We start from the raw sequence: 15,177 nt of genomic DNA on the forward strand, positions 1-15,177 counted from the left end.
AACAGAAATAAGATGTTTTCAAGAAGGCAGGGTACCTTCTTCACCAGAGAGCCTGCTGCAAACCCACCCCATCTGTCACTAGAGTCAGCAACTGGTCTGTGGATCTATTTTTAAGGTTTAAGGAGACAGTTTCTGATCAGCTTTTGGGATCACAATGTGAGCTCTGTATTTCAGAGCCAGACAGAGCAAAGCATCTAGTCTTGGCCCCCCATCTTCCACCCACTCCTCACTGCCAGCACCTTGTCCAGAGCTACCCAACTATTAAGAGGATCTGGGTCACATTATTGCAGTATTGTCCTACTGAGCTGGATGGAAAAGGAAAAAGCCGCCTCTCTGGTTTATAAGCCAGACACTACCTGGTCCAACACTAAGTAAAACACATGTGATTTGCTAAGAACCTTGGGTCACTATTTCTGCCTATAGCACAAGCAGCTTGCCTGAATACCAGCCCTCAAATGTTCAACTCAAAAATGGAACTCTGCCTACTATGGTCCCATCCTGGGCCTGCTCACCTATCTGGAGGCCAAGCAGTACTAGGAGCCTACTCCTGAGCAGTGTTGACTACCGGACAGATGCGGAGGCAGTTCAGTTCTCAGCAGTGGAGCCCGGCTGGGTCTTGATTTGAGCTTGAATTTGATTTATTGTCTTAGGTTTTATCTTGAAATGGTGAACCTTTTTGTAACTGAACGTCATTCAAATTGGACATTTGTTCCAACATACTTGGCAGTAGCTGTTAGTGATTAAATAGCAATAAAATAGGGAAATACTGAACCTTGTATAATTCTCCAGGCTTCAGAAAGGCCATCTGATCAAAGGGTACCTACTTTAAGAGTTACCAAGTATTGGTCATCCTTCCTTTCAAGGAAATACCTTACCTGCTGGGATAGCCCAAGGTGAAATGCTATTTTTAATTAGTCCTATCTTTAATAGGAGAAAGGGAAAATTAGATGATACCAGCTATGGTAAACACTATTAATGAAAGCATTTCTTAAATACCGCAAGTATAGGATATAATTTAAAATATTTTGATGTTGACTGGGCACACATCTGCAATCCTGGCACTCGGAATTGAGGTGAATTCAGCTCAGGAGTTGGAGACCAGCAAAAGTGAGACTCCATCTCTACTAAAAATGGAAAAACTAGCTGGGCATTGTGGTGGGCTTCTGTAGTCCCAGCTACTTGGGAGGCTGAGGCAAGAGGATTGCTGGACCCCAGGAGTTTGAGGTTGACGTGAGCTAGGATGCCACAGCACTCTACCAACGGCACAAGAGTGAGACCCTTCGTCAAAAACATAAATTAAATATATATTTATATATATGTATGTATGTATAGATAGATGTTAATTACGTTGACATCTCAGAGTCAATAGTAGTGCTTTTACAATCTTAAGGATTGCTTCTCCATGTCTGATTTCATTCCCTTAGTAGGATGCACATTACTCTAAAATTGCCCATTACTGTCTTTTTTTGCCTAGAGGTCACCAGTTGGAAAGTTCTTTCCATTTTTGCAGGAAATGTGTCAGGGAGAATGGTCTTGTACTGCTTATTAGGTTCTTATGACATAGAACATGTTACTAATATCTGTGTCACTGAACTGCTGAAGTAGGTCACCATGCTGTGAGGCCACCTTGGAGAAACATCTCTAGAAGCCTTACAATCATATGTGTCACTTGATGGCTGTTTTCTATATAAGAAGTTCTTCACATGAGAGTTTATTTGACTAAGGACAGATAACCTTTCTGCTGCCCTCAGGCATTTTCCATAAAGTTGACTTCACTGTAACAACAGAAGTTTCTCCTTCATTTTCTAGTTTTATTGCTCTGTCTGCTATAATGCCTCTGTACTAACAATGACAATGCTCTCTCAAAGCATGCCTTCCTAGACAAATAATGACTGTCATTCAGATGCTGCCTTCAGCAATTGCCTAGAATTTTCTGAAATGAAAGGACTCATTTAAAGTGTCATTGTCCCCTCCAGAGTCCTGAGTGTGAAGAGTTGCCAGCCTCAATTTCATCATTCCCTTTTCTGCTTTTGAATGTTGTTTACAAAGAACTTACAGCAGTTTGTGTCACGCATTGTTTTTTATCTCTTTTAGATTAATGAGGTGGCCTGTTCAAGTTAAGCGGGCCAAATCAATCTCAATGAATGCAATCCATAGCACCAGAAAAGCAAACAAATGATTTTAACCCAACTGCCAAAGTATCTTCTTGACATGAAAGGTGCATAAATGTTTCTCTTTGGTATTTGACTGGGAGAGTGCAACTGACAATTGTGATCTTGATTCTCCAAAAGCAGACTTTGTATGAGCACCAAGTATATTTTAAAGCATTTAGAAAATTTGTTGTTTTAGGCGGCGCCTGTGGCTCAGTCGGTAAGGCGCCGGCCCCATATACCGAGGGTGACGGGTTCAAACCCGGCCCCGGCAGAACTGCAACCAAAAAAAAAAAAAGAAAATTTGTTGTTTTAATGAAAATGGGTAAGTCATCCATTAAGTTCTGAATTTGCTTTATTTGGAAAAGAGCTAGCTAAATATTCTGTCACAAAGATTCCTGACAAAGATTCATAGATGACTGCATGATTGATACCATGTCAGGGTAAATAATAATAAATGGCTTTCTTGGGCATCCAAGAAATTTTATTCCCTTAGTAGGATTATATTTATTATCTAAAATGCTAGTGTATTTAAATGATAAAGCAAGGATGCTTCAGAACTGTTGGCTGCCTGTTTTATTCTGCTAACTGCAGGAGCATTAAATTTGATGCCTTACCTTGCAGAGCACAGTTGGGCGTATCTCCCCTTCCTCAAACAGGGAAAGCTTGACAAGTTTATCATCAGTGACAGAATGGAGCTCACGGTGTCCACAGAGGAAATGGATATTTAGGAAAACATGAGCGAGTAGGTAAAGAAAAAAGTATTGATAAAAAGAAAATGCATAAGGAAAAGACCTGTTATATAAAAACTCTAGACTTTCTTTACCTATAAAATTAGTGCTAGCAGCATCTTCTCCCTGCTTATGTGGTTCATTTCTCTAGCCAGCAACCAATGAGGACACCTCTGCCAAAGAAGGTTACGATTTAATGATCCAAAACCCACTTTTAGATACAACATAACCACAAAGAGAGAGGCCCAAGGTTCTACACCCCACAGCCTGTTGAGATGAGCATTTCTGATGAGGTCCACTCAAGCAACAGAACACAAGGGAACGTGTCAGGCACAGGTAATTCCCATGGCGGTTCACAAAGGTGAGTCTTACCTTTACCTAACACAGTGATTCTCTACCTGGCTGCATATTAGAACTTCACAGGGGAATTTTAAAACCCTAGTCCAAAATTCTTGGAATCTCAGGGCAGGAAGGGGAGAAGACCCGACATTAGTGGTTTTTAAAGCTCCCCGGGTAGTATCAGTGTATAGCCACAATTAAGAACTACTGACCTTAGACAACACGATTATAGATGAGCAAGCCTTTGGTGGAACTCAGGCAATTAATTGGGATTCTCCGTAAAGCAGTTCAAATTGGAGGGAATTCTATCAAAATGTAATAATAGCATGTATAGAGTTCTTTATATGAATATAGCATTTTATATTTCAAGATATTTTTTATGTTCATATGAGAGTACTTTCTTGGGAAAATCTTGTAAAACTATACAAATGTTAGATATCAATCCAGTGTTAACAAGAAAAATGAAGGTTTCACTGAACAAGTGACTAGCAGAGCCAGTCCTAAAATTGGGGCACTGGACCTTCCTATAACCCTTTGCAGAGCAACCTGAGAATCATATGTTCTTTGAAGAACACTATAAAATGCTGACATATTTTGTTTCCTCTATTGTGTAAAATACTGACATTGTTTCCTCCTCTATTATTTAGTCTCATAAAACTGTATTGAATTGTTTTAGGTTGTTTTAGAAATGTGTTAACTTCAGTGTCTCAAATCAATAGAATCACAGGTAAAACAAGCTGTCAATCTTAGCTTGTCTGAAGTTTTCAAAGTTAGTGTTGTTGTTGATATTTGCTCTTTTATTTATTTTACCTGCCCTGCACCTACAGCAAGTATCAACGATTTAGGAAAAATTACTCAGAGAAAAAAAATTAAAATAAGGAAAATTGTATCCATTAACTTCTCTTTTTACAAACTAGGATAGATCAAGGTTATTTTCTTTTCATGGCTGAATGCTTTTGTATAACTCCAGAGAAGCTGGAGATGAATAATCTCAGGTATAGGATGAAGTTGCATGAGCAGATTCCTAACAGTTGACTTATTAATTGATTAATTCTCCCCAACCCCCCAGGCCTCATCAGAACCCATCTTCCTTTTGACTTAAAGGCAAGAGTCAAAACTACATGGCACAACTGAACACTCACTGTCAGAGGTTTTATGCATTGTCTCTGATTTAATTCTCAACCACCCTACCAGGTAGTTATTACCTCTGCTTTATAGAGAGCACATTGACCCTCACAGATTATATAACTTTTCTAAGTCAAGTATCTAGTGAGTGGCTGATCTAGGATAAGAACTGAAAGTTGTCTGTGCATTCCCAAGTCACCCAAGTTTCCTAACCATTCAGGTGAATGCCACTGAATGAGCCCTCTCTTCAGCTGTGGAGAGAGATGAGTCCCCTTTCTCTGTGCTGTACCATGGACATGACATGGACAAATTTGGGGGGGAAGTATTTTCTCCCACTTGTCCAGAAGAAAACAGTATACCATGTCCTTTAAGTTCTCCACTTCTCACCTCTTCTCCCATCATCCAAGATGGGAAGAAAGCGGAATGAAGATTGGTTTACCAGAGCTTAGCTGAGTGAGTGTGAGGGGAAGAGCTGGGCTTTAATGTGAGCTAATTCACCACTGGACTGTGCAATTCTGGGAAATCCTATTCCTATTTATAGTTGAGTGAAAATTCTGTTTGTTAGGGCTTTCTTCACTATCATCAGAGGGTAGAGGGTTGGATATGTGTTGGAGGGGATGAGTGAAGAGAAAATAAAGTGAAGAGAAGAATGAATGAGAATTTCTTCCCTTTTACTCCAGATTTCTGGTCCAGGCAGTCATATTACCCTCTTACCAACTCTAAGATTAGACCTGAGCCAGGGTTCTCAGCCTGACTAATAATTATTGATTAGACCTATAAATGGGTCAGACAATAAAGGATGTGAGACTTTAAGAAAACACATTTGGAATCCCAAAATATCAATAGAAGTCATACAAGCTAAAACTGCTGAACCATCTTTTCTTGAAATAAGCATTGATTCAAAATTTAATTGCGAAACTTTTTAAGGACAATGTCCCAATTTTCTCTCTACGTAAGGAGGTATTAAGGAGGTTATTAGAGGCACCCTTGGCCTCTGTGTGACTTTGTGGACAGGGAGACCTAGGAAGAGTATCTATGGATGAGTCATTTTGCCTCTTTCTTAGATAAACTAAGTTGATCTAATCAACCTGATTAGGTTGATCTGGCTGACTTGAAGAAATCTTCCAGAGAAATTTTTCTTTCACCATGAAGAAGAAAAGTGAACTTTTCAGGTTCTTGGTGCTCCCCAGGCAAGGAGATTCTACCACTTTTTTTTTTCCAGGTTAATATGAGGGTACATGTAATTAGGTTACACAATTACATGTGTAATTGCACATTACCCATTTGCATTTGTAAGGTAAAATCCAGAGTCTGAGTTGTAGTTAGTTGGGTCCTGCACCCAGGAAGTGTGCCATTTACCTCTGCATTGTACCTATTAGATGGGAACTTACTGAGCTCCCTGCCATCCTCTCCCCTTCTTGAATTTATTGTTTTTCTCTCACGTGGCTCTACAGTTGTTCATCTACTAGTTTCAGGTTAGTACTGAGTACTTGGGATGCTTGCTTTTCCGTTCTTGAGATATTTTACATAGGAGAATGTTCTTTAAATCCATCCAAGTAAATATAAAAGATGCAAAGTCTCTTGGTGGCTCCTGTAGCCCTGTGGGTAGGGTACTAGCTACATACACCAAGTCGGGTGAGTTAAAACCCAGCCCAGGCCAGCTAAAGCAATAATGACAATTGCAATAACAACAACAACAACAACAACAACAACAAAAAGTAGCTGGATGTTGTGGCAGGTGCCTGTAGTGCCAGCTACCTGGGAGACTGAGGCCAGAGAATCCTATACACTCAGGAGTTTGAGGTTGCTGTGAGCTGTGACACTACCGCTCTCTACCCAGGGTGACAGTTTGAGACTGTCTCAAAAAAAAAAAAAAAGCAAAGTCTTCATCTCTTTATGACTGAATGGTATTCTGTGTTATATGTATACCACTGTTTATTAATCCATTCATGAGTTGATGGCCACCTATGTTGTTTTCACATCTTTGCAATTATGCAGTTTTTGGCTGGGGCCGGGTTTGAACCCGCCACCTCCGGTACATGGGGCCAGCGCCCTACTCCTCAAGCCACAGGCGCTGCCCCGCATCTTTGCAATTATGAATTGAGCTGCTGTAAACATTCGAGTGCAAATGTTCTTATCGTAAAATGATTTTTTTTCTTCGGAATAGATACCTAATAATGGGATTGTGGGATCAAATGGGAGGTCTGCTTTTAGTTCTTTAAGGATTCTCCATACTGCTTTCCAAAAAGGCTGTACTAGTTTGCAAACCCACCACCAGTGCAAAAGGTCCCCCACCACTTTTTATTTGCTGGTCTCTGTGTGGAATTATTTGTCTGGCCAAGGTATGGGTCCCCTTTGCTATCTCCTGGGCTCTTGATTTATTGATTCTATGTTGAGCCAGTGGTAATTTACTATTTTCACTGAAATGATAAAAAGGAAATTGAAAATCCACTAAATAAATAAATAAAAATAATGAAGAAAGTATTATGGGTCAACCAACCAGTGTGATTTTAAGGGGATACTAATAAAAAGGAGTAATGAGGTGTTCTCAAGTTAAAAATAAACTTTAATTTACATTATATAAAGATAATATTTCATATAAAAAATTGGAAAATATGGATTTAAAAAAATAAAAACTTTTCATCCCATCTTGCAGAGTAACTAAGACTGTTGACATCTTTTAGAACTTCCAGATGTCTGTATGTATTTTGATGTATAGTAAATACAATTACACGACACATACTGTTTTGTAGTCTTTTTTTCTGTTGGTAAGATGCCCATTTAATGTTTTTGAAGTTTGGATTTTCTTTGGTAGGGTTTTTGTTTTGTTTTTGCTATTAGAGACATGCTATGGTGACGGTCTTTATAGCTTCTTTATATCTTTGTGGCCAGCATTTTTTTTTTTAAGTGAATTTCTGGAAGAGAAATGACTAGATCAAGGAATATATAATACTAAATTTCCCCTTAGAAATATTGCACCAAGTCAAATATTTCAAAATCTCCTCTATTTACTTAAGAGAAAAAATATGGTCTCTCACCCCCAACATAAGGTGTGCCTAAGGCTTCCTCCTTGAGCAATTGCCCACTACCAATAATTTCTTTCCTGAGTTCCAGAGCAGGTAATGCCTAGCCCTCCCTCATTTCACTTTTCTCCCTCCATTCCTTGAACTGGATTTATCTTTCTAGTGAGCCACATAAGGTCTTTTACAACCTGGAACTTTCAAAATCTCTTAAAAGTACTAATGCTCTGAGTGAAGTCAGTGGGAAAGCAGGAAGGATCACTTCAGCTCATGGATATTGGATGAGTCCAAGTATTTCCATCAGGAGATAGATGTTCAGGTCCTCAGGAAGAGTGTGTCATTGCATGGCAAGTGTGGAAGGAGTGTGGACTCACATGGTCTACTTTAACTGGCTCCGGAAGCAAGAGAATATGTCTTATGTTGTGTGTGAGTGTAGTTAAGTTCTTACATTTCATGTTCCCAAGCCAGAAAGAATTGCTGACCAGTACTTTGTAACTTTCTGTTACACTGATGCATCCCCTTTTGAGTTTCCTTCCCAGGAATGGCAGAACCTTCTTGCAGCTGTGAGGTTAAGTACAGAGCCTTACACCACCTGTGTGTCCAGAAAAGACAATAGAGTGATATGCCACCACAGATTATTCCCAAGGACCCACTGAACCTACACACAAGCCTGAAAGAATGACCAGCATTAGCTCGTAGCTCCTTATAATATGAAAATCCCCACCCTGGATTTTCCCTGTCCCTACAGATTTTCTCCATCCCTATGTATCTACCAATTTTTTTTCATGGGATGTATGTGCTAGCATGATTTTTCACTGCACTTGTGTGCCCTGCTCTCTGCCCCAGACATGTAAAGATTCCTCGTTCACTATTCATTTTCACCTGCATAAAACCCCTGATCCTGTTGGTCAGGGAGGCAGATTTGAGGCAGTTCCCACCTTCCCCTCCCAGCAGATGCACCTCCACCAATAAATCCTATTTTCCTTGACAATCCTCATTGTCTCAGTTATTGATTTTCTGTGCAGTGAGCAACACCAACCCCCTCACAGATTCATTAACACGAACTGGCAAAAGGTGATCTTAGGCTAGCAATAACGGACCAGTATTAACACTTGAAAACCACATCTAGGAGTATCTGTGGTATATTATCTCTGTGAGGTCAAAGGAGGGCAGACAGGTCTGCTGTGGAGACACTGTCCACATCCCTTACACAGGGGAATAATTTCTGTCCTCTCACTGAGTAACGTTAGGAAGATCTGTGTCCTTCCTGTGAAAAAAAGTATGACTCCTTGAATCAGGTAAAGGAAGGCATTGAATTCCTCATGAAGAATTGACTCCCTGAAAACAGAGTGAAAGAGTATGGCCAAGAGAACTCACTATTCTTAGCCTATTCCCAGGGTAGTGGTCTCTCCCCACGTCCTCCTTCCTGTTCCTGTGGTGTGGCAATTAATATGTAGGTCTATAGTTTTTAGTATTTATAGTCTTGCTATGTCTGTGTCTTTTATGGCACATCACACCACCTTTAAAAGAAAAGAAAGAAGGGTGGGGGAAGGAAGAGATGGAGATTAGCTGGAGGCTTTTGAGAGTGGCTACTTTGAAACTGGAGCTATGAATCTTAGGTTCCACCGTAATTTACTTAAATTTATTCCTTTCCATTTATTCAGAATGAGTTGAACATAAATGTTCATTGAGGTCCTATTTACTGAAGATTTAAATTCAAAAGTTAAGAAAACACTCAAGGTAACATTTCCCAAATACCTGAAGGAAGAAGGGAAGGAGAGAAGGAATGTAAGATGAAGGAAGGAGAAATAAGTTATGGCTTGGGAACATCTTAAAGCACAGGTAGAGTTAGCAAACAATTATCTATGCATGCATTTATTAAGCACCTGTAATGTATCCAGCACCAGGCGAGGCACCAAGACTCCAGAAGTAAACCGTGGAAAATGTCACTTCTCACCCAGAGCTTACTTTCTCAGGAGGGATTGTAAGGGGAGTGTCAGGCTGTCCAGTGAGGGCAGAGAGTCTAGAAGCCTAGGACCTACTTTTTGTTGATAACCAAGCTTGACCTTGATGATGGTAGGGACCTTAATATCCTTCCAGCATCAAAATTTTATTATTTGATTTCCCTCCTACATAGTATGATTTGGGGAATCATATATTGTTTCCAGATGCATTTGTTTGCTAAAGGAGTAGGAACGGGGGTGGAGAAGGAGAAGAAAAACCAATATATTCAAGGTCATAAAAATAGAAAGTGTTGTTATTAAAAAAAAAAAAAAAAAACAGCAACTGTAATGGAATTTAAAAGTAAATTATTTAGCATCCATGAGATAATCCCCCCGAACGATTATTACTGTTTGAAAGTAGGTCAGATTCTGAGACTGTGTGTCTCTAGACTACCTGTAATACATGAAATTCAAATGTTTTCATTGCTCTTGCATTCAAATGGTTTTAACATGAAATTTTAATTTGTCTTCAAAAGTATGTCTGCCACTGGGAGTGTGAGGAATTTGTTAACCCTGGCTTTTTTGTTCTCCTGAATGTCAGACTGGCAAACCAGTTTATTTAAAACTGAAATTTTCTTTCTCTTAATGTCTGATCAGCTGTATGGGATGAAAAAGAGAAAAGCAGTCCTTGATGTGTGGAAGATAGCATGACATTCTCAGCTGCCTTGGTGTTCTGCCAAAGACAACACTTTCACAGAACAGCAACACCACAGGAGGCCACTCTGTGACCCTGAGGGACCAAGACAAAAACCAGACCACACAGTATTCATATCTGAGCACAGACAAAAAGTGAACGTTCTCCAAACCTCAAAAATGATCCAACATCCTCACCTCACTCGTATAAGTGACTGCTGCTGCTTTGCCCCTTCCAGCTTTAGCCTTGGTCTACTCCTCCCTCCTTCTGGACAAGATTTATTAAGGTCCTCAGTCCCTGAGTTCTCTTGGCATACAGTGGCCACTGGAGGTTAAATTGCTTAATAGAACCCCAGGCCTCTGACTTTACACACACCTTCTGTGACCACTGTTTTCTGTCCTTCTAGCTCATTTGCCTTATCTCATATGCATGTATCTTACTGAAAGCAAAGGCTGGCTTTTCAGCTTCTCCAGGTCTGGCCTCCACCTCTAAATATTGCTGGAGAAAGTCATACCTCTGTGAGTCAGTGAATGTGGGCAACGGCCCACTGCTTACGCATGCCGTGAGGCTCATGGGGCATTTTCCTGGTGGTGATGTTGAGCAGTGTTAAAATCCAGGGATGGGAAGAGGAGTTTGAGAAGGAGCTGAGGGTCTGGTGGAGAAAGCAAGAAGCTAAGAAGAGTCAGGAGTAGGAGGTGTCATCTTAGGATGCACTGGCTTCCAGTGAAAGAAAGTGGCATGTAAGTGCCCCTGGAACAGAAAGTAACAAATTTATTTTGGGGTCATGATCCTTTACTCCCCACCACTCAACTATGAATCATTCCATTCATAAGCCCATTTATAATATTTTCAAAAGGTATGTATTTAACAAGAAAACAATGCCAACTAGCTTTGCATGCAAGGATAGAGAATTCCATAGTGGCCACGTTGCTATTCCACCATCATTATTACCCTAGACCTCCAAATGGGCATGGAACCTTCCTGTTCCCTGATCCAGAAGCCCTCTGCCTCATCCTTTATCCTGTTCTCTCTTTATGACTGAGAACATCTCCTGCTTCTATTTTGGGCCATTCTAGAGTCTTCTCCAAGAGATGCTTTCTTTCAAGCCCCCCAGTCACCTGCCTCTCTCCCAAATTTATCTTTAGTGTTAATACATAGCACGGGAAGCCTCTGTGCTAAAGTCAAAGTCCCTGAGCAGCTAGTGCTAGTGTTCCCACATAGCAGTAGACAAACACTCTTTCTTGGGAAATAAAGTAGGCTGAATAATAGGCCCTCAAAAGACATACATGCCCTAATTCCTGGAACCTATAAATGTTAGCCTATATGGCAAAAAAAGATTTTGCAGGTGTGATTCAGTTAAGAATCTTGAGGCAGGAGATTATCCTGAGTTATCTGGGTGGGCCCCAGATGCAATCACATGTATCCTGAGAGGGAGGCAGAGAGAGAGCTGACATAGAGGAAAAGGAATGGAGACAGAGATAGGAGTGATGCAGCCACAAGCCATGGAATGCTGGCAGCTGCCAGAAGCTAGAAGAGAGAAGGAATGGATTTTCTTCTGGAGCTTCCAGAGGAAGGCCAGCTCTGCTGATACCTTGTTTCTAACTCCCCCCCCACCCCCACCCCAGTCCTGAACCTCAAGAGAATAAATTTATGTTATTTAAGTCACCAAGTTTTTGGTGATTCATTATAGCAGCCCTAGGAAACTATTCTGGGGAAACTCTCACCCTTCCCTCCCCTGGCTGTGGCTCCCATTAGAATCATGGTAGAAGAAATTGAGAAACAGCCTTCCCAATGGGTCAAAATGTTGAGGGAGCTAGTGACCAGCCTTCCCTGGAGCACCTAAAGGGGGGCTGAACACAGAAAAATACATAACTGGGGAGCAGCGAGGCAGATTCCAGCCACCCTATCTACCAGACTTGTTGCATCCCTGCTCTCACCATGCTCTTGGTGATGAGTGTCTCTACCAATGTCAGATAAGTCCTCAGCTATAAACTAGTATTTCTTGGGGAATAAAATCCACTTTTGGAGTAGGAAAAGTTTTTATGGAATGTCTTCAAGGTGGGTGACCTTTTCTGAAATGTCATGGCCTATGTAAACTTCCAGCTTTCAGTTAGGCAAACATAACAGGCTGGTACTGGTGGCAGAGGAGGGCCAAGGAAGTTGACACTAAGGAGGGCTGTTTGTCTAGAAGTGACTGAAAGCACCAGGGAGTGAAACTTTTTGCACAAAGCTCTTTTCTGAAATGATCACTGAGCTCACCCAACTCATGTATTCTGACAGGAGCAAAATCAAAACTTTCAACTGAATGAAAATGTTTTTACCTCTGAGATCTACCCTTTCCCTGGGCTACTGTGAATAGAAAAAGCAAAACAAATTAAACTTTCAGAGTATGAGAGCAATGCCACACCCCAGGGAAGAGTTAGGTCCCTTAATCCAATAGTCTTCCTCTTTTTTTTTAACTGAGTCTCACTATGTTGCCCTTGGTAAATTGCCATGGTGTCACAGTTCACAACAACCTCAAACTCTTGGGCTTAAGCGATTCTCCTGCCTCAGCCTCCCATGTAGCTGGGACTATAGGTGCCCACCACAATGTCCAGCTATTTTTTTCTTGCAGTTGTCATTGTTGTTTGGCAGGCCCAGGCCAGGTTCGAACCCGCCTGCCTCAGTGCATGTGTCTGGCACCCTAACCATTGAGCGTAGGAGCTGAGCCCCAGTTCTTCCTCTTTTAAATAAGTTATTGTTCATAATTAACATATATAAGCATATTATAGAAAAATTATAAATTAGAGAATAGAGGGAGAAAAAATATCGTTGCTTTAATGCTCCCACCCACCTTCAGGGTTTTTAGAATCTTTCTTCCACACTCCTTTTCCTTGGTTGTAGAACGCCACACTCAGGACCATAATTCTCAAATGCTATCTCTGCAGAGAGCTCAGTCCTACTCAGTATGAAAGCCCCATCTCCCTCATGGCTGTCTATCATTTTACTTTCATTCCCATCATAGATAGCTTTTATCAGTATCTGTTTCCTTACTGCTTCCTGTAGATTGAGTGTCTTTTCCCATTAGCTCCAGGAAGGACTTTGTCTCATGCCTTACCCCATGTTGGACCCAGTATGTAGGTGAGTGACTGGCACCACAAATAAGTATGTGTGCAATGAATTACGTAGATTGATGGATGAATGGATAAATTCTGTATATTCCCTTTTCTCTTAATGCTGCATTTCAGATATTTTTCTTTTGCCTGTTTAAGCTATAGGAAATATGATTAATATGCAGTTTCTTGTGAGAAATAAAAATAAAAGCCTGAATTCCCAGTATTCTTTATCCACAGTGTTCCTCCTCTGTCAGGGAAAGCTAATCTCTAATTTGTCACACTGCAGGTCAACCATTCCACAACCCTTTTCTGACTGACAGGCAAGGCAAAGACATTACAAGGAAGAGGAATGAGGAGAAAGGGACTTAACATTGGTATAGTCTGTGGGAAGAAAACTAAGCTTTGTGTGGATAAATGGTGTCAAATCAAAATGACAAGACCTTACATAGTGGAAATTAATTATTCACGAATTCTGTTTTTTGCAAATTTGACTATTCACTAAACTTTCTTTGTAACCCCAAAATCAATACTCAGGCTTTTGAGGTCATTCCCTGACATGTGCAGGGCAGCAAAAAAATGTGAGCCTCCTGATGCACATGTTCCCAGTGTGGGGATGCACTGCCTCCTGTTTCAGGCCTCATACTGGAAACAAGTGTCCTTTTTGCAGGCTATTTAGTGTCATATTTTCCACATTGTTGTGCTTTTTGCTGATATCACTGTTCAAACTGGTCTGGAAGCATGGGGCTGACGTGCTGCCTAGCACACAAAGGGGCTGAGCCGTGCCTTATGGAAAAAAATGTGTGTCAGATGAGTTCTGTTCAGGCATGAGTTCTGGTGCTGTTGGCCAGGAGTTCAATGTTAATGAATCAAAAAAAAAAAAAAAATATATATATATATAAAGGCACGTGTATGTGTGTGTGTGTGTATGTATGTATATGTATATTTTTTTCTGAGACAGTCTCACTTTGTTGCCCTCGGTAGAGTACCCTGGCATCATAGCTCATAGCAACTTCAAGTGACCCTTTTACCTTAGTCTCCAGAGTAGCTGGGACTAGCCACAATGCCTGGCTAGTTTTAGAGACAGGATCTCACTCTAGCTCAGGTTGGTCTTTAACTCCTGAGCTCAGGCAATCCATCCAACTTGGCCTCCCAGAGTGCTAGGATTACAGGCATGAGCCACCGCATCCAGCCTGAATCAATAATATATTAAATGAAATTTCTTTAAACAGAAAAGCACATAACACAAAATTATGCTTGATTTGGTTGACAAATATGTTGCGACTAGAACACCGGGAACCTATCCCTGTATTGCCCCTGCCCAGAATTCCAGTTCTAGAACATAATTACTATAAATAACAAGAATTGACTATAATTCTTATTTAAAACATTTCACTGTTTTTTAAATATATAATTTACTAAGTATACAAAAGCATAAAGAGAAAAACTAACCCACGACATTGACAATTGTCACTGTGTGTGTGGGTGCGCACAGGGGTAGGGGAGATAATGAGAAAAGGAGTGGTGCTTTTTTTGTTTTTTTCACTTAGAAACGTATTCTTCATATTTACTCATGAGCTAAAAATAAAATCAAAGGCAAATCACCAAGAGGGTTGAGGAAGAAACCACAAAGATGGAAGGAGTGTGGGGAAAACAAGACAGGCCTGGCTGAAGTCAGAAACTGAACGCTGTCATACATGGAACGTGGGTTTCCCCGTCAGACCAAGCTGGTTTCAGATCCTAATTCTGCTGCTGACCACCTAGGAGGTCTTGGCCAAGTGACTTGGCCTCTCTGAATCTCTGCGTCAACATCATCAGGGCATGACGGATAGCTTCTCCCTCCACTGTTTGTCAGGATTAATTCTTTATGGGGGTAAAGTATCTAGTTTGGTTTGGTGTGTTTTAGGAAATTAAATGTAACATTATTAAACTTTTAATATCACTATGAAATAGGTATAAAATAATAGCTGAATGATTATTAAATAATTTGCTAAGTAAATTATTCATCAATTACCAAATTATTACTTAACAAATTATATACCATAATTTATTGTCATGTTGACAGGGCAACCCTTTCACAAAA

This window comes from Nycticebus coucang, chromosome 8 (assembly GCF_027406575.1).
Source record: "Nycticebus coucang isolate mNycCou1 chromosome 8, mNycCou1.pri, whole genome shotgun sequence".
NCBI classification, from domain to species: Eukaryota; Metazoa; Chordata; class Mammalia; order Primates; family Lorisidae; genus Nycticebus; species Nycticebus coucang.